Here is a 21,641-nt window from a genome sequence, read left to right as displayed (position 1 = left end):
CTGATTGTACTAGGAATAGGCTCAGTATATGAAAGGTCAGCAAGCCAGAAATATTAGTATGCCTAATGTTACAATCGGTTCCTATATGGGTTTGGCTGCTTGTAACTTTTTTCTGTTCTTTAAACTAAAAATACCTCTTAACGTAAAGCATTTGGACTTGATTGAGGTGATAAAATAAAATTCTCAGAGAGAGCTGAAGCTATCCTGGATAGCTTCAACTATCCAGGGTGCTACGAGAAGTGCTTTAATGATTGAAAAAAAACGTTGGAATACATGCATAGCCTCTAATGGAAAGTACTGTGAAGGAGATACAATAAATATTGATGAGTAATTGAGCTAAAGTCGTTTTTTTACAAATCCTGGGTCATATTTGAACATATGATGATAAATTAAAATTGACTTGTTATCATAATTTCCCTATCTGTTTTCGCCACATTTACTATATGTGTACACACATACATAGCATATTAATAGGATGAGGCTTTCAAATTTATTTGCTACCTACTGGGCCCTGCTTAAGATGTTGCAATGCCTACGGTGGGTACCAATTATTGTCCCGGCCCCATAATAACAACTGAACTGATTGTGAGTGCATGTACTATTAATATTCTCACCGCGATCGCGAATAAGTTATTTTTGCGATCAATAACCCATTAAATCCGCTGTGTCGTGTAATCGTCAAGTGCCTCACCCTCCAAAACACAAGACCTGATGTGATTTTGACTGCCGTGACAGAAATTCCAGACAATTAAGGTGCCAGAACCCAGTACAAGGTAGGTAATTGCATTTATTGTATTTAGGGTTCGGTGGCAAAGTAAATAAGGATAACGCATCCCGCGAACCAGACAATTTCGAGCACTCATCTGCCAACAATCAAGTGGGGCGATCACTATCTAAACTAGTTTACTAAAGGCAGTGGATCTTAATCATCTGTTACACAAAAGGAAGGTGGTCAGTTTTAAAGGCAATTACAAATTGCTTCACACTAATTTGTTATAAAATTTGTTTTATTTAATTGTTACACATTTACATAATTATTGCAGCAAATTACATTTTATAAAGTAAAAGCGTACAAAGATATTTTTTGTTTTTACTGATAACTCATCTAAACTACCCAATTAGGGATTGCTTTGCCGTTCTGAGGCAGTAAATAATGTGATTTTCGTCATAAATATCATTTACTTAAATAAGACATTTCGATCCATTTTTATGGTTTTTCAAACCTTAAGTTACAACGTAATACATGTCAAATAGTTTATAAATGAGATACACATGTATACTCGTACATTATTATTACTAAAGCTCATTTAAAAATATGTTTTTGTGAGCCTTTACTTCCAGATTGGAAAGCAAATAATAAATATGCTACGAATACCTAAATTCTAAATCACTACCAGTAAAACTAGAAATCAACTTACGCCCTTCTACGTTCAACGACAATTTATCTGACTTCCCCGACCAATACTGATTAAAAATGCAGCCAACTCCTTCCTCAGCCTGGCAATCCCACCACATTTCCATGAATCTGGGATAAGGTTATATATCCTTGGGCCTTTATAGTATTGCTGCCTTTGAGCCAAAAAAGTATTACCTCCTCTGTGTAGAATCAGATCCTCAATAAATATAGGGATTTGAATTTATTCAAAATAAAATATTGACAGAGAATACCTAATTTACTCATTTTTTGTAATCGTTTGAAAAAACGGGCAGAACTTGTGTTAACAGCATCAAATCAGTGAACGATTCATGGCATCTTCACCTTTATTATCTTGAACAGAAAGTGTCAAAAATGCTCACTTTCGTCTACTTAACATTCCATTTTGAAAGATTGTAATCAAATATAATAAATATACGTAACGGAAATGTACTCAAGTATAATAACATACGTAACGTAAATATAATCATATATAATATTTTACGTAACGTTAATTTAATCAAATATTCAATTCAATTAAATTAAATTCACTTATTTTAAATACATATACATTATTAAAATATATTCAATACGTACATATTATAAAAAAGAAAAATAAATACACGAAAGAGACTCATGTCAAAGTAGTAGAAGAATCCTGCTCCGGAAAACCCCTTCGGATACATGGAACTGATCAATATCCAGAGCGATGTTGTTTAGCAAAGCGGTAGCCATTCCAACAGGCAGACCCAAGGGCATGTTGGTCCTGAACATCGGAATATGAAACAATCTATGCTGACGCTGTCTTAGGTAATTATTAAGAACATAAAAACCAATGCTTATCATAATCTCAGAAATTTCGATCATACTGCGCAACAATCGATAAAATGTGTAGTCAAATACACATTCCTTCTAGTCTCTAAACTGTTGTAGCCGAGCATACCCTGGAGAAACTCGGTCGGGTAGAGCCAAGGATAACACTCGCACTCTCTCATATAGAGGTATCTCAGAAACTTCTTTTGGATTTTCTCTATCATAAGAGAGTACTTCAGTTCATGTGGCCCCCAAATCATCGATCCACTCTCGAGTCTACTTTTCACCAAGGAGTTGTAAAGAGTTCTCAGTACGCGGGTATTTTCGAAAACCCTGGCAGTACGCAGAAAAAATCCAAACATCTTCAATGCATTACCACTGATTGTCTCTATGTGTTCATGAAATGTCAGAGTGCTCACAAATCTAACGCCCAGATCCTTAACATTCGATGTTCGTATCAGATTCTGGTCATTCATTTTGTAGCGAAAAAAAATAGTTTTTTGGGCCCTAGTGAAATATAATAATATACGTAACGTACGTCTTCACTGTACCCACCTTTAATAAAATATAAAAAAATAATAACAAATGTAAAATAACCTGCAGACAAGCCTCGGCTTTGCGGGAACAACAATACAAATGACCGTTGTTATGCAGAAAGCAGCCAGCCATAGAAAAGTAAAACTAAAATAATAGCAATTAGGTGAAAAGAGTGAATAATTAAAACCACAAAACAGTTGGAATGTTTTTTACTTTGACAATTGATAAATGATGCACACATTCGTTTTTTATTTATAAAAAAAAATGATTATGTATTTGATCAGTTTAAATGATTTTTAAAGTCTGGCTGACCACACAACCTTAGGCGTGCATTTTGCAGAAAACAGCCAGCCCTAGTAAAGGTCTGATGTTCGTTGTATTATTCTGTTTAAAGGGACTTCATTGTAAAGAATCACATAACTAATTTGTTATACCTAAAATCTTTTTAAATAATTTAATTCTGTGGTAAAGGAATTTGGGTTATCTTTGTAAGTCTGGCTAACTTAAAATATGCATTTTGCAGAAAACAACCGGATCTAATATTGAATGATACCCCATTCTAACTTTGAATGTATAAGGTAACATTTTGTATTAGAACTGTTTGTTTAAAGGTATTTTAAATACTTGTGAATGTATACACCTTAAATAAAATAAATAAAACAACTTTGTTTTTAAACACTTATTTTTATTTTTCACCGACCGGTTTCAATGCAAACAAGCTTCTTTTTCAAGGTTTACGTAACTAATGAATTGATTCCTTTTTATTTTATTTCTATCATGTTCACTAAATACTACACGTGGACCCAATAAATCAAGTGTTTTTTTTTCATACACGGGTGGTAATCTGATATCATTATTTTCGAAGTAAGACAGAAACTTAGGTTTTCACAGAAACTTAGGTTTTGTTATCCGCACTTGCCAAGTTTTTAATGATATTGGTAGTATCAAATTGATTTATTTCGCTTACGTTCGCAGTCTCCTTGAATATGCCTCCTCTGAGTGGTCTCCTCAGTATTTCATACACACGATAAGGCTTGAAAATATTCAGAAAACATTTTTGAGACATCTCAATTGGAGATCCAGATTTACGGACCTTAACTATAAAACTTCTTGTCATAAACATAATATACTTAGTCTTGAGGATTGTCGTTTGGTATTAGATATGGGGATTTAACATGACATTCTTAATGAACGTCTTGATAGTCCTGTTCTGGTTTCTGAGTTGGCCCTTAAGCTGGAGTTTCCTAGGACAGCGGTGCCCGTATCTAAACGGCCGTAGTGAACGGTGATGTGGTGGACAGCCGTCGTAACGGTGACTAGAGAGTGGTTTCCTAGGAAAACAGTGTTAAATGGTGTCGATAACACCGTTTTCCTAGGAAACCACACTTTAGTCACCGTTACGACGGCTGTCCACCGCATCACCGTTCACTACGGCCGTTAAAAGACGGGCACCGCTGTCCTAGGAAACCCTAGCTTTGATGTACCTGGCTACCGCACCCGTCACACGAATCTATCTCTTTTCCATGTGCCTACAGTTCGCACCAACTATGCACAGAACTCTCCTCTGATTCGCTTGGCGCGTAATTATAATTTATTTTTCATAACATAGACATATTTAACTGCAGTAAACTCACTTTTAAAACCAAAATTAAAAAACTATTATATGAAAAAAAATATGTTTCTCCAAAAAAAAAAAAAAAATTTTACATAATAAATTTAAGTTGTTTCTATTCACTCATATCAAACACACACTTACCCTGTCCCTAAACCTACCCTCACACCCATATACAATCACACACATATTCACATACCTACCAAAACCACACTCCACTTTTTTACTCACGCATCCTCACACAAAAAAAAAACTCGCACTATATCTAACTAAAGTGGCTTTTTATAATTGTATTTATGTGGAAAACTGATTTGGCTTTATTTTATGTTTTTTTATAATGTTATGTATATTTTTTTGTATTGCTGTTGTTTTTCTGAATAAACAATTTTTTTTTAAAAAAAGACAGGAGAGGACTAAAAGCGGACTGAAACCGGTCGGTGAAAAATAAAAATTAGTGGTTAAAAACAAAGTTGTTTTATTTATTTTATTATAATGAATAACCACAAAGTTAGTGCTTCAAATATAAACTTTATATTGTATACACCTTAATTTATTTAAGAGAACTAGATTTCTGTCAGCATCTTTACCGTGAGATTTTCCTAGTGCTGTGGGTGTTTTCTGCAAATTGAAAACTTATATTTTTGTGATCAGCACTACTTTCAGATTGTAATTAGTACAGTTGTTTGTATGAAAGCGGGCTGGCTTTTTTTAGCGAAACATTAAATTGACCTTACGGCTACTTTCTGCATAACTACGTTCAATTATGTTTGCTATTTTGTTGTTGAAATAAATAGATATTTATAAAAAAATATATTCAAAAAATAAAACAGGATGTCTGTAGAGCAGGATTTTTTTTTCGATTGATGTACGAGTATAACCATAAAATTAAGAATAGTTCAGAAGGAGCGTAGAATCATATTTGAATACATCGGACTGCGTCCAGAATGACCCCACTATGCCCCACTTTCACCGCGAGCATTCATGATTTCGCCGCGTAATGTTACACGATGGGAAAAAATAAAATCATAACACAAATGTAAGGTAAAAAAAAATTAATCTGTTGATTTCTCTAAAATTTCATTGTGCACGCGAAAATATTGATTGACACAGCATAGTAGATAAGTTAAGGGTCATTTAATAAGAGTAAATGAATTAATGAACTTTGAACTTACAATATAAAAAAAAAAAATATTTGACATAAAACGGATATTTTTATATAATGTTAAATAATATTTGATGTTTTAAAGATAATGTCGTTCAAATGTCTCCCACGGCATTGTTTAATCTGAGGTCTAATTTTCATTAATTTTCATTAAATAGATGAGCGAAGTAGCGTAAAAAGATTTACTACCCTGGCAACACTAACGGAATGTTCATTTTGTTTCTTCGACAATCTGACAGCTGGAAAAATAATTCAATATTTAGGTAATACATTTGTTACATACACATTTATTTGCTAATTACACATGAAATGAGATTGCATACTGTTTCTTTAAGATCCTAGTAGTATTTTTACACTTTAAAAGGACGCAACACGGCATAGTTGAATTCAAATCAGGAGATGCGTACTGAGCGACGTCTAGAAAGAAATTAATGGGTCTATTCTATGAGTATAACCTTTGCCATTTTGTTTTTTTTTGTGCTCATTTTAAAATTTGGAAAAAACTGACACAGATTATATTTACTCCTAACAAATAGTGTAAAATTACTCTATTGACCAAACCTGGGAACACACCTATCACTACAACGCATTGCAGAATAATCTACACTCGATTACCTTGAGAATTGATTTTTACCTAATGGTAGCCGTCGAGTCGAAAACACTCGTCCAGGATTTTGGTTCTATTTCACTCAAATAATATTTTCCATTCATATTTAAAGTCTCTCTGTATAGAGGCAGATGAATAATACAGTTCTGTGTGTGAAATAGAACCAGGGTATTTGACTAGATGGCTGCTCTCACGTAGAATTTCTGAATGCAGAAATTGATTGAGGGTAAGTCCACCTCGTTGAGAAGTGATTACCGATTTTGCCTACCATTTTTGTTGTCCTGGGTTCGATTTCTGGTTGGCTGAGCGTTAAATACTGATAAAATAAAATATATATAAAACAACTTTGTTTTTAACCATTTTTTTTTTCTTTCCACCGACCGGTTTCAAAGCAAACAAGCTACGTGTAACTACGTTACGAAAACCTTGGAGAAGAAGCTTGTTTGCTTTGAAACCGGTCGGTAGAAAGAAAAAAAAATATTGGGTAAAAACAAAGTTGTTTTATTTATTTTATTATAATGAATAACCACAAAGTTAGATCGTCAAATATAAAATTTATGTTAAATATTGATTTTAAACATTTTTTCAACAGTAATTTATCATTAATCCAGGACTTGCAATTTGAAGATTTATGCTTTCGCGTTTTTTAATTCGCAAATCAGAAAAATAAAATAATGATTGTAATTAATATGAAGCTGCGATTGCCAGAAAGAGCCGAGATTATATATTCCGGATTAATAAATTATACGATTCATGATCTTTACAATCAATTATAAATATGAAACAGATGTGAAGCTGACAAGATTTCAATTTGTATGTACATTGGAAAATTTATTGGAATTTTTAATCCCCTGATTATAAAAAGCTCCGTTTGTAAGCTTGATCAATTTATTTCACCACAAAACTATTATTCATTTTGTGATAAAAATCACATTTGAAGTGAATAATTTTAGAAAAAACTCTTTTTCACTTGTTTTTACATTTTTTCTTCGTTCCCTTTTCCGCACCTAGTGGTGCGTCGGGTACTGCTTTGCTACACCAACACCAGCGCATTACATTACATCAGAGATGGAAAACAATCTCGAGAAGGTATTATATAAAAGTCTATGCATTAACATTGCTTTTGACTATTGGCAGATTTTAATGTCCATTTTACACTCAGCCTAATATTTTGTAACAACCAATTTTTTTTTTCCGCCCTGACACAGCAAAACAAGACACAAAGCATTTGGGTGTTTTTTATTTATGAAAAAAATACGTGCGACGTCTAATATTTTTTTTACAAAGGTTTAAACATGCAAACGAGTCATTTTGCGCCTTATAGTATAAACGGCACGTATTACGCTACCGCACAATACTTGAACGCAATGTTTGTCAGTGGAGCTCTCGGCTTGCATGAAGTGTGACGTCAAAGTCAAAGTGATGTGATGAAAACTGCGACTCGTTTTGTATCTAGGTGCTTGCGTGTTAGTAATTTAATAATTTCTATTAAAGCACTCAGTGGTTCATAGGGCGCTGACTGCGTTGGCACTGCAACTCCAGCGTATCCATCTTAAGGTACCATTCCGAGAACAGTGAAACATTGCAGTGTTAACCCACCAGTAAAACATTTTTTTTGAGAGGAATCTAACCAGAGTACTCAAAAATGGTAGGTATGCACCAACCACTACACTAGGAGTCGACATCGAGTCGAAAACGCCCTCGAGGGTTCCTGTTATATTTTACACACAAAACTGTATTCTTCATCCGCCTGGACACGGAATTTAGCTAACCGTCAATTTGTTTTCAAAATGAAATCCGAATTTTTGTACTACGATACGACTATTATTTACAAAAATATTAATAAATTTTCTTTCAACAATGTTTTGAGTATGTCCAAATGTCTACAGATTTGATGAATTTCCTCCTTAGGGAGTTATTAAGATCTAAATTTGTTGCAATAGAAAAGGAAAACTTTTTTGAAAAGGGTATATAGAAGACTAGGCATTTACAGACCTGTCATTGGCTAGTTTGAGTGGCAATTTTACACACTGCGTAACATTCACCATTTTGACTATGTTTTTACGTCCACATTTCGTCAAATCGTTCACCCTCCCTAGGAAGTTATTTAGATCTTAATCTCCAGCCAGTCTGCAAACATTTGAACGTACACAAAACATTGTTGAATCAACTAACAGGTAAAAAAAGAAGTATCATAAAAATAGGAAAAATGTTTTTTTTAGGCGTTGCCTAGTAAGTGAATTTATTACACATGATAAAGGTTTTAGCTCTTTTGCTTCACAAAAGTTGAGGAGATGTGGATGTTAAAACATAGGCAGAATGGTGAATGTTTAATGGTGTGTAAAGTGGCCACCTAAACCAGCCAATGACTGGTCATAAGCTCTGTAAATGTCTAGACTTCCGTATTTCCTTCGCAAAAATGTTCTCCGTGCTTAAAATTTTTTTTTTTTCTTTCGATCAACAATTGCTATGTATATTTTCCCACATAAAACTTTATCCTAAATACTTCAACTTGTAGGTCAATTGGTTAGGATCGCTCTCTTCACACCAACGTGTATCTGTAGATACGTTGAGAGTTCTCCATAAAATAATATTACGTATTCTAGAAATAATAGTGTGACAGAATCCATTTTTAAAGACCGCTCTAACAGCAAAATGGTGCTATGTTAGCGAAGACACAAGAAGTCTATGCGAAGGCGCCTCGTTCAGAATTATCAAGGATTTTTTTCTAAAGTAAGAGATCAAATGGCTTTAAGAAATAAGAACACGAATCCACTATTTAAATTTTAAAAGTAAGAAAAATAAGTACTTTATTGTTTTTTTTAAATATTTATTTCAGAGATATACTTAACATAATAATACTTACACCTTTTTCAGAATGCAGATTTACAATTGAAGAGTGACTTTTCAAGTCAAAATTTTAGAATTTCGAAGTAAGAAAGTTATTGTTATCACAACTGTGACATTTATCTTAAGAGGTACACGTAACTTAAATTAAGAAAATGAGTTAAGTATGCAGTTTTGCTCGACATAAGTTCTACAGAAAGTTGAGCACAGATAATAATTAAGACATTTTAATAATAAAAAAGGTGGATTGCTGGTGCCTCATAATGAGGGGTATCCGAATCACCCCCATGTGTGTTCCGCGATTTTGCGTAGTTTTCGAGTTATAATTTTTGTTATAAGTTTTTAATCGATTTTTATTTAATTTTTTTAAATATTTGGATTGTTTTTAGGATATTTTTTGCAACTCGTTTTTTTTTTATTGTACTTCCACGCATAACATAATCAGCTTTGTAACATTAACGGAAACTACAAAAATTTTGACCTAAAATGCAGAGTTTAAGTTGGAGCGAGTCAGACTTGAACTTTCAACTAAAATCTAAAAAGGTGATTCCTTTTTTAAAAAAAAACGTTGAAAACTGCGCTAGACATTAGGTTTTTGTAAAAAAAAAAAATATTACTTCATAGATTATTTTACGAACTTTTATGGTGGTTAAGAGCTTTTTATTCGTTCTAGCTAGACTTAAGACTTTAGTTTGTTATCAGGTCTGTCAGGTCAAGATATCTTAAGCATTCTGCGATGCAACCACATCTCAAAAGCCTCCAGCCTGTTCATAGTGTTCACCTTCAGAGCCTAAGTCTCGCAGCCATACAACAATACAGACCGCACATAATGTTTTTCCAATCTTTGTCTTATTTTCAAGTTGAAATTAGCATTGCAGAAGAGGGATTTCATGTTATTAAAAGTTGCTTTTGCTGTCTCAATTCTGCATTTAATTTATATATCTGGGTCGAGGGTTTCTGTTAAAATACTGCCGAGTTACTTAAGTTATATTTTCGTATCTGGGGCATATAATGCGTAGAAAAAGTACCACTTGCTTCATTTAATTTTGAAAGGCAAAATTGAGGGTCATAGAGGGGTTGGAAGAAAACAGATGTCCTGGCTGCGAAATATACGAAACTGGACTGGCTTCAGGACTGTGGATCAGATTTGCCGGGCAGCGCAGGACAAAGATACTTTTGGGGGATAATTGAGGATACCTGATAGGGCACTAAGAGAAGAAGAAGAATAGGTTATTATTTGCTGAAATCAGTATTTAAAGATACTGAGGTGGACAATTCCTCAGTTATTTTCATTTTGTGTTTACTGCTACTCAGTTATTTTTCTTAGTTTCCATACTAAAAAAATTATAAACCTGTCCGGTAGAAAATTTTCAAGAACTCATTAAAAAATCTCAACTCGAAAGCTTCGCAAAATAGCGGACCATACAGGAGGTGACTCGGATGCCCCTCAATATGAAGCACCTACATTTTCCCTTTTTCAGCCTGTATTTAGAAAACTGTAATTTTGGTCGGTTTGTAAACGTTGTAATTTTTTTTAATGACCGTTTTTTATTTAAAAAAATAAATCGTTTCATACAATTCGTTTATTTTTTTTATTTGCTGCAATTACTTTGTGGTTATTCATTTTATTAAAACAAATTGTTTTTATCCACTATTTTTATTTTCTACCAGCCGGTTTCAAAGCTACATAAGCTTCTTCATCAAGGTGTAATTTACAAATGAATTTTGTCATGTTTTATTTTAACAGGAGTAATTATTTCATTTAATCCTAAAAGAGATCAGTGTGAAGTTGTTTTTATTATTTAAGAATTAATTGTTATATAAAACATCTAAGTTTGCAACTTAAAATTCTTGATGGAAGTTCATTGTAATTTATTATAAAAATAAAAGAAAAATCATACTTGAATCCACAAAATGTTATTCAAAAGTTTATTGGTTTGTTTTTCCGAAAATGAATAATTTTTCTCTGTTGTAATATGTTGATGTAAGCAGCTCCCCAGGGAGTTGAATCCAGTCCTTGTCTACAAAAATTTGGACAAACTCAAAATATTGTGAATAATTTTTGTTTTCTCTGTAATTGAAAATAGGTTTATAAATACCCAGACAAACCTATCTGCTACTGATTGTCATTTTTCCCTTGTATCTATAGCATTATAATTTGAATCACCTGTGCAATAAGAAATAATGCTTTATCATTCGCAAAAATAAAAGGAAAATGTTTTGACAATTTTGGGTGGCTCATTTTTATAAATTATAAATAGCAGAGACCGAAAATACTGCCTTGTGGTACACCTCTTTCCACAATTTCCAATTAGATTAAGACTTTTTTTTAATACGGATATTTAATTCATTTTGTATCCAACTACTATTTGTTTTCTATTATACAAATACAATTCCAACCATTGTAACAAAATATCACGTGTGCCTATACATTCTTGTTTATTTAATAGTTGCATGTGGTCAATATTAGAAAAAAAAAAAAATTATACGAATTCGTTCTTTCCCCGCTACTGCGCGCTTCTGCCATTAAATAAAGAATCGGGCCTATAGTTCGCGCATCCGTATAATAATAGATGTCCACTGGGATGAGACATTTTTTGGCACCATCTACTCCGGGCGTCGCGACGCCCGTTCTCCGCACTAGTGCCGTCCCGACGCCGGGCACTTGTGGAATAGGCGCGCGTAGTACGAGTAACGATAGTATTCCCCACCGTCACCTGTCCGCTCGATGTATTTGTGAAGCGATAAGAACTTTCTATTGTACAATTACACTTTGACAATTGTGGTAGTGAATATATTATTTCGTTAAGTGTTTGTGCGGTTAACGATCCATTATTTTAAACTGACATAACTTAAAAGCTTCTGAATTTTACCTTAACCGAAAATTTCAATTAATAAATTTTGGATACTGAAAATCGTTTTCAATAAGTAAAAAAGGGTTAGTTATTTTTTTTGACATTTATTTAATAAGACCATAATTTTATTTAGTTTTATTTAATAAATAAAAAAAAATAGTATTTTAATTATTGAGAAAAAAAGTCTTTTATTACAAACACAATATTTTTTTACGTTACTATTGCATTTATAATAAAAAATCTTGTTTTTTATTTATTAAGGAAATCATACAGTCTTTATATAAATACAAGATACAAAAAAACAATTTAAAAAAATAAGACCAATTACAGATTTCACATTAATTTATTATGAATGCAGGAGAGGGGAAAAAGTAATTAAATTTAAAAAATATATAGATAAAAATATATTATATCTATATATATGATATATTTAATTATTATTTATATATACAATAAAAATATTAATTAAAAAGTACATAAAAGGAAGAAAACATTGCAAAGCTCCAACTTTCCTTTCCTCTCTCTCTGCTTCCATGAACATTTACATTTCTTAGTAAAAATTTATAATCAAGAATAATTAATTAGATGTAGGTAGTAGATAAACATATAAATAAGTTAAAATTAAGAGTTGAAATTAAAAGTGAAAAGTGTAAATTTAAATTTAAAATTCAAATTTAAAGTAAAAATTAAAATTTAAAATAAAAATTAAATTTAATACGTAAAATTAAAATCACAAATTGAAATTAAAATTTAAAAATTGAAAACTAAAAGATAAAATTCAATGTCAAAATTATGAACGCTAGTTAAATTTTTTAACATCCAAAGAAATATCTTTTAAAACGCAAAACAAGATACGTTTAGTTAGATAAAAATTTGCTAGTTGTGTTAACTTTCTATTTATCTGGAGAACATGTGAGACATATATTAATATAAATTTTCCAAGGAGGATATTTTTATTTCACGACAAGCGTTACGTTTTGACTTTTAAAAATTATGTATAAAACTCAATTGAATGGAGCCGTTAAGTCACTTTTTAAATTTAAAGCTTAAAATCACATAAAAATAATAAACATTCTTATTTCAAGTACGTGTATAAAAATTACAGACTTAAACTTTTTTTTAAATTTCTTTTGACTGGTGATATTTTTACAATTAATGTCAATAAATGAAACAAACAAAAATAATATACAATGACAGCCTGTAATACATAAGCCATTCATAAATACTATTTAAATTGTTTGATTGAGATGATCCAAAACACTAAATTACCCACCCCTAAAAAAGTTAAAATGACCAAAACAAATTATACTAAATTCTATCAGTAATATCCTTTTCCGGTCAAATAAAGTGAATGAATATGTTAAATATGTAGATCTGTGTGTGAATAAAAATAAGACCTCATTTCCTTTATATTGAAATGGGAATTCAACAAAATTATCTTCTTATACTCATAAAGTAAGTTTGATTTTTTTTAAATGAAAATATAAATATTAGAATAAAGATTTTAAATATTTTTGTCGGTAACATGTAATTGAACATGTTTCAAAAAAATTAAAATGTACACGTTTTCATACATGAAAATTCATAATTCTGTTTAGACAATAAATTTATTGACATTCTAGTTTTCTACTTGACAGATAGTTTTCGACTTGATAGCTGCTATCAGGTTAAAATATTGAAAAATAAAACCGAGTAGAGATAGGTCCGCCTCGTAGTATAGTGTTTAGATTTATAGTGGTTAGATTCCTAGCAGGGTCGAGATGAAATATTTGTTGATGGATTTAAGATGGATTTGTATTTAAATGTTTTATCGTCTATAGACTGGGACATTAAGATAAATAATTAGACCCATTTCACATGTATCGTGCCGATTCACCTGGGCCTCAATTACAATGGGAAGTTATAAAAGTTATATTTATGTATATTTTTTTAAAGAATAACCTCTCTAAACTTCTGTTTAGAGGCTTGTCAGCAGGTAGGAAAGAGGGAAATAAGGTTATGAAAAATACACCACAACACCCAAAACAATTGAGATTTTTTCTTTCTTTTTTTTCTTGCAACTGGCGGGAATTGAACCAGTGACGCCAGTTTCACAGTCAGCCGTTTAACTAATTGCGCCACGGTACTTGTTATTCGACTGTCTATAAAGAAAAACCAATATTAGTGAACCAAAGTAAGCATAATGTTTGATTATGTCCAAATGCTTGCAGACTGGCTGGATTTCCACCCTAGGGAGTTGTTCATATTTAAATTTATTTCAACAGCGAGGGAAAACATTTTTGAGAAGGGAATATGGAAGTCTAGACATTTACAGGGCTTATGACCTGTCATTGGCTGGTTAGTGTGTAACGTGGCCACTTAAACCAGCCGATGACAGGTCTTAAGCCTTGTAAATGCCTAGACTTCCATATTCCCTCCTCAAAAATGTTTTTCCTCTCTGTTTAAGTAAATTGAAAGTAAGTGTATTTGCGTAAACATTTAAAGTATCTTCTTCGGAAACCGATAATTGAACATGTTTTGAAGAACAAAATGTATGCATTTTCTGCTTTTCATACAAAAAACTTAATTTTACTTTGTATATAAAATTTAAGATAAATGTTAACTTCCCATTGTAATCGGGGCCCTGGCCGATACAATTTGGATAAGTGTATTTTAATGAATATTTTTTTTTATTTCTTTAGTTTATACTCGCGGGTTAAATTTTGCTTAGAAAATCGAGTGGAGATTTGTCGACCTTATTTATCGTGTGCTGATTCGTGCGTTTACCAGCCAATAAATAAATAGAATAATTTTAAAACTTAATTACTGTACGATAAAAGTCAATCCACCGTTTATTCTTTTATTGGGCCCGATGGAATTTCGCTGTGGATAAAAACGTCCTTAGGTTGCATGTAATGTCCTAATTCAGCGCCCTTTAAAGTATCAGGTGCAAATAGGGGTTGATGTGAAAAAAATAAAATTCATGAATTATAATGATAAATAAAATTATAAATAAACTTATCAATGAAACTTCAAGGTTTAGTTTTACTTTTTATTATTTTGACCAACGAGCGCTTTTGCCTAAGTAGGCATAATCATTAGCTTTGGAGTTTTATTATGAAATATCAACAAAAAACATCAATATTATAATGATAAACATTGTCGTATTTTCAACTCATTTAAAAATATATTTTGAATATACTTTTTTTTTATCAGTGCATATTTCGTCATCAAGATTTATCAAACTTTTAATAAATATGTAATAAAATACTGCAAACTATAGACATTATTATAATAAAACTTAAATACTGAATTGAAAGTGCTTCAAGTGGTGAAATCAGAATTTCAAAATTTATATTTAGGTAAGTAGAATTATTTATATTAAATGTTACGAAATAGTTGTAGATAACCACCAATCAGCTTTTCTACACATCTCTTCCTCAAAACACCAATCAAACTAATATACAAATCCACACCTTCCCCGAATGATATTATTTTTTCGTGTCTGTGTAAGGTGGGCTATGTTGTGTGCCAACCTTTTTTGCCTTTTGTTATATTCAAAACTAGCGCAAACCCTTGTTAGATAATTGCCATCTCCTACACCTCAATAACTTACATGGTATCGCAACTATTTTATTTTTGATATTTGGCTTGACATTTTATTTTAGCCAAGGCTTATTTATTAGTCGTAGTCTATACCCATTTGACAATTTATATCTAGAGTCTATACGCGTCTGATAATTTACTTATCTTAATGCTCTCACCTGCAAGGGGCGGATGTCCCAAGGGACAATATTGTCTGTCTAAAGATTGACTGTTCAGATGCACCTTGCGATGCTCCAAACTGAACTTTTCCTAAATTAACCTACTATAATCCCCTCTAGTTACTGAAAATGTACCCTTTATAATGGCATACATTGATTCCAGGAAGATACATTGAAATTAGATTCCTAACTTAGTACGTCGTGACTACGACATTTTATTATAAAATGTAAACTTGAATATCATTAAATCATAAGTACAGTAAGCCAACGAGTGTAGTTGGAGACATATTGTTATCTTCAAAAGTGAATTAAATAATTAAATAAAACAAAACCATCTTCGAAGCTGCCTTTTATTGACGACTGGAAGGCGATTCAATTACTCATTACAAAGTGCCTCAACACCTTACATGGCACATAACAGCTATATGTGTGCAATAGTCCATATCTCTTGGAGCGTATTTCAATCAATTGTCCCGTAGCTGCTCCAAATTTAATTTACTTTGTCCCTATTTAGATATTTTTAATACAAAATTTTGTGACTACAAAAAAAAACTTTTTGAAACCCTGTAAAATAAAACATTTGTCAGTGTGTAATAAGTTTATGTTCCTTTAATTATGTTTATTTTATTAAAATATCAAAATTTTGAACTATTCAACTTTATTATGAAAATCCCTCTCCTCCACTCAATGTCCTCATCCCTTAACCTTGTTAAGAGCTCTTTTTTTTCTCATATCTTTTATAACATATTATTATTCTCTTAACTATGTAAAATGTTCTCTCATTATATTTGTGAAAAACTTTAACTGGATGTATGTACTATTTTTTTAATATTTTGTATTCTTTTATAACAACCGTTGTTTTTCCTTAATAAATAAAAAAATAAAAAATATAACCAGTCCCGGACGAGCGTTTTTGACTTGTGTACACTCTCGTGATGTAGTGTCGGCCTCGTTGTGTAGTGGTCAGCGCATTTACCTTGCATGAAATATTTATTTTTAAAAATGTGTTTTTGTACTGGAATATTTTATAGTCCCTGGACTGGCACGTGAACCGTAAGACTGATCATTTTACCTTCTTGTATAAAAAATGATCAAGATATGTTGCGATTGGTGTACCAATGCAGTTCCCTGTGCGCCATTATATGCGGAAAGGGAATGGTGATGATAATGTAGTCTTGTGAAATTCTTCACAAAGAAAATTGAGTGATGATTAGTCCGCCCTGTCGTTTAATAGTTAATTAGTTTGCCTACTGCGTATGAGGTCATGGTTTCAGTGTTCAGGTCAAAGGCGTTGAACCACAATAGGGAAATATCAATAAAAATATATGAAATGGATTAAGAATATTTTATTGTATTTTCAAAATCAAAATGGATATTGTGGAGAAATATTTTCATACATCAATGTAAAAAAGAAATTTAATAATGATTATTATTATTATGGATACCTTATAAATCGCAATTTTCATAATATAATACCTAAAGGGTGGTTTACAAAGTGATTAAATATAGATATTTTTTTTTTTTTTTTTTTTTATGCAAGAAATACACTGTACTTTGTCACCACATGCTAAGGATTTATTCAAATGATTTAGAGAACAAGTGGGTTTTAAGTTTCTTCCGAAACATCACTTCACTCTCACAGTTTCGGAGCTTTGCTGGGAGAGCATTCCATGCCGTAGGGCCTGCGACCGCAAATGCGCGTTCGCCAAATTTAGTGCGCTGTTTGTTTAGATACTAATAATGACTTTTTCTTTAGACGTAGATGTAGCTGATCTAAGCGAAAAACGTCTGTCAGCTAGTTTATCTGGAATGCAGAGTTCCTTTAGATATTCTGGAGTAAAGTAGTGCAGTGACTTATACATAAGATAACGTTTGTTTTCCACCCTCTGTGGAAAACTTAGCCAGTGTAATTTCCGAAGTAGTGGAGTGATATGACTCAACTTAGAGATTCCAAAAATAAGTTTCGCTGGGGCATTCAATAAAGACTGCAGGCGAGTCATTTTCTTCATTGGTAGACCTGCGTAGTAAATACCATTACAATAATCGACTCTAGACACTACAAACGCATTTATGAATTGACGGGCGGCATCAACTGGCAAATTTTATAACAATAGTTTGGCCTCGGTTTTTGTGACGTCAAAATTTGTGATAATGTTCAAAACAAATTTCGACGGCCAGGAACAAATAAACATGGATCGTAACGTATTAGGGGCGTGGCCAATGGAATGACTGTTTTCGCAGGAATTCAAAATTACAAATTTAAAAATATTATGTATGCTACTAATAAATAGCAAAGATTTTTTTTTACTGGACAGTATTTCATAGACCTTTTTTTACTTTTAAAATGTAAAAAAACAGTGATAATAATTTGGAATATTTAAATTCTGAAAAAAAAGAGAGCATGGTAGTTATCTGTCGCTTTATCCCATGGTGTTCCTCTTGGGCGTGCTTGGGACGAACAGTTTTCAACTTTGAGGATGATGGGATGAGTTTTCATTTTTTCAGACTGATAAGAACTTTAAAAAACTCAGCCATTATTAGAGTGTATAAATTTTTACGTTCCTTTTGTGTGAAGTGATTACTTAAACCATGCAATGACAGTTCATAAGCCCTGTAAATGCCTAGACTTCCATATTCCCTTCTCAGAATTTTTTTTTTTTTTTTTTAATTAAGTTAATAATTAAATTTATTATATAAATAAAACACGAGTTATACTTTAAACCACAAATTTGGAATATCCAGTGACCGGTTTCATTGCTTTCGCGACATCTTCGAGACTAGTATCTTTATTGAAGAGTTAAATGTATTTATACAAAACAGAGGTAAGGATAGATACTTCAAAGTTATATGTAAGTAAATTAAATAAAGTTATTATTTGTGGATTAAAGTATCACTCGTGTTTTATTTATATAATAAATTACAATGAACTTCCATCAAGAATTTTTACTTACAAACTTAAATGTTTTAACATTTAAATTATTATTTTTTTTTAAAATATGTATTATAAAATTTTGTAACAATAAGGTAATAAAACTGAAATAAAACCTAATTAAATAAATTAAATATATGAAATTCGTAATTGAAACAATAATGTATAATGTGGATGAACAATAAAATTCAAAATATTGGGTTAAAAAACATATTCAAAACTAAAGATAAGACTTTTATTTTTTGCCGGTGGAACATAAACTGTTTTTCAAAATTTAAATATATATATTTTTATTTTATTTAAATCTTAAAGTAGGGCACACAAATCATACATATTGTTATGTGTGTTCTAATAATAACATTGCAAATATATTTAATTTATAAATTGATATGATACAATACTTTACTTGATCAGACACTTTGGATTACAATACAATCAATATTTTTTTTAGGTAAAAGTGCATTCTACTTTGTTAGAACTGAAAATAAAATTCACCATATTTCTCACTTCATGAATGATACGGCCAAAAGTGGTAACGTAAGAATTATTCAAATAAAAACGAAATTCTAGAGACATATCTTTGGAATACGAAGATTGAAAAGAATAAATTGTTTTTCTACACATTTATTAATCATTAAATATCAGCGTTAATATTAATAATTGTCCAGAGAAAAGGCTCGTTACCCAAAAATAGAAGCACTTATTTGATATTTCAAATCTTAATGCTAAAAATAACATATTACAACAGAGATGAATTACAGTTTAGAGAAGACCTCTTGTGTCTTCGCTAACACAGCACCATTTTGCTGTTAGAGCGGTCTTTAAAAGTGGATTCTGTCACACTATAATTCCTAGAATACGTTATATTATTTTATGGAGAACTCTCAACATATCTACAGATACAAATTGGTGTGAAAAGAGTGATCCTAACCAATTCACCTACAAGTTGAAGTATTTAAAATATAGCTTTATATAGGAAAACATATATAGCAAGTGTTGATCGAAGAAAATTTTTATTTGTTGTAACAGAGAAAACATTTTTGAGAAGGGGATATGAAAATCTAGGCATCTACAATTTTTATGACCTGTCATTGGTTGGTTTAAGTGGCCACTTTACACGCTGTGTAACATTCGCTATTTTGTCCATATTTAAACATCTATATTCCTTTGATTTTTTGTTGATGTTGATGTTTACAGTGGTAAATGTTATACAGTTGTAAAATGGCCACGTAAACCAGCCAACCAACCAACCTGTAGATGCCAAGACTTCTATATAACATACTCTTTAATGTTCTTAAGTTGTTATGTGTTAACTGCTCCCAAGTGAGTTGAATCGAATCCTTTTATACAAAAAAATTGACAAACTCAAAATATTGTTGAAATACGAAAAAAATAATTTATTTTATATTTTATATGCTACTTCTAATGTTTATATAAAAAAGGACGTTGATAAGCGACTTGCCTAGCTAAAATGGTTCGTGCAACATTGAGAAAGATACTTTTCATAAAAGTTGCAAAGAAAAAAATCCTTTGAAAAAGTGGAAAAATCTACGGCCTTGCCCATTTATACCATTTTAGCTGGTGTATTCTAAGGATCCTTTGCAGGAACTAGCGGATTTTAAACAAACACAATAATAATAATAATCAAAGTTTATTAACAAAAACAACAATAACTTTATCTACTACAAAAACACTTAGGTAATAGATTTCTCTGGATCATGTCTAGTCTGCCTAACTAGGTACAACCTGTTTTAAGGCAGACATTTTTAACCAAAAATAAACAATTACATTACTACCTTCTTGTTGATATACTATACAGTTATACAATATTAATTATTATGAATTTATTTTTAGTAAATTTTCCGATTTTTCTCGACCTAAATCCAGTACCCTTTTTTTTACAAATTTGCTAATTTGAATCCGGGTCATGGTTTTGCAATCTTTGGGTAACATATTGAATATTTTGGGGCCCAGAAACCTGAAATTTATTTCCCCGAATTCAGAGTTTGTGATAGACCCCATGACCCATCCTCTAGTTTGACTTCTGGTAGTGTGGGAATGTTCCTTTTGGGATTAGATAAAATGATTTACTTGCACAAACATTATTATTCTAAAAATATATATTTGTCTTAAATCTAAAATCTCGAATTCCTCAAATAACTTGACGCTGGGGTACCTGAAGGGTTTTTAAAAAATTATTTAAATGATTGATTTTTGAGCAGATTTGAGAGGTATCGATTTATTAGTGCCTCCGCATCCTAATATGCCATAAATTATAATTGAATTACATAAAATAAAATATAGTTGCTTGAGTTTAATTAGTTATAATTATAACACTATTTGGATAATGACGTCCATAGTGTTAATAGTTTTTATATTTTCAGTTACTTTGAATTGAATGTCATTTCAAATTGGAAATCTCTCTTCAACAGTTGACTGTGAATTTATGCTGACTTCACAATTTCATTTCTGTGTAGAGCGTTTATTGAAAATTTGCAATAAATACGTAAGTACGCTGACGATATTTGCTTCCGTTGATTTATTGGAATAAGCTGGTTGGTTGGAAGCCGTAAATGTCGGGTTGGTTGAAAGCAGCGCATATTTATGGTTGTAAAAGTAAACTAATATTTAAGCAGGTAGACAGGTTTGTAAATATTGATACGCAGAATTAAATCACTGTAAAATATCTTAATAAAAATATCTTCATGCGTAGTGGGAAGTATCGGAATTACTTCCTCGAATGCAAATATTTGGTTTTGATATAAATACTCACGAATTATTTTAAACGAATGTATTTGTATGTGCATTAAAATGTATTTACAGAAAATTTAATTTTAATTCTTTCTTAAGTTAAAATTATTACTCAAAAACTGGTTTTGAAAAACGTGAAGGTACGTTTAAAAATAGATCATCGTCATTCCTTTTTCTGCATCTAGTGGTGCATAAGACATTGCATTTGTAACCCAAATGCAGCGTATTTCATACAACAACTGTTTAAATACAAACTGCTTTAAAGCAGAATCAAAATCCCGAACGAGTGTTTTCAACTCGATGGGTACTCTCAGATGAAAATACTGATAAAAGAAATGTAAAATCTCGCCTCGTAAAGTCGTGATTGGCGT

At 31.5% G+C, this 21,641-nt stretch overlaps 1 protein-coding gene across 20 annotated transcripts in view; it reads left to right on the top strand.

The window, feature by feature from the left end:
• Window positions 1-11,574: 11,574 nt before the first annotated feature.
• LOC148281954 (uncharacterized) overlaps window positions 11,575-21,641 on the top strand; it is a 72,309-nt gene continuing 62,242 nt past the window's right edge. For 3 of the 20 annotated variants that reach the window (XR_015822212.1, XM_088225850.1, XM_088225845.1), the window contains exons 1-2: window positions 11,635-11,930; window positions 15,043-15,188. The gene's annotated coding sequence lies outside the window, so the exon portion shown is untranslated. Of the gene's footprint in view, window positions 11,931-13,131; window positions 13,303-15,042; window positions 15,189-21,641 lie in introns of those variants that run through there. The other 17 variants (XR_015822216.1, XM_088225858.1, XR_015822213.1 and 14 more) reach the window with 12 other exon arrangements.

Source organism: Micrasema longulum, unplaced genomic scaffold, assembly GCF_059751315.1.
Source record: "Micrasema longulum isolate JH-2025_06_02 unplaced genomic scaffold, ASM5975131v1 h1tg000390l, whole genome shotgun sequence".
NCBI classification, from domain to species: domain Eukaryota; kingdom Metazoa; phylum Arthropoda; class Insecta; order Trichoptera; family Brachycentridae; genus Micrasema; species Micrasema longulum.
The sequence above is the reverse complement of the archived record's forward strand: the minus strand, read 5'-3'. Positions and strand labels throughout refer to the sequence as shown.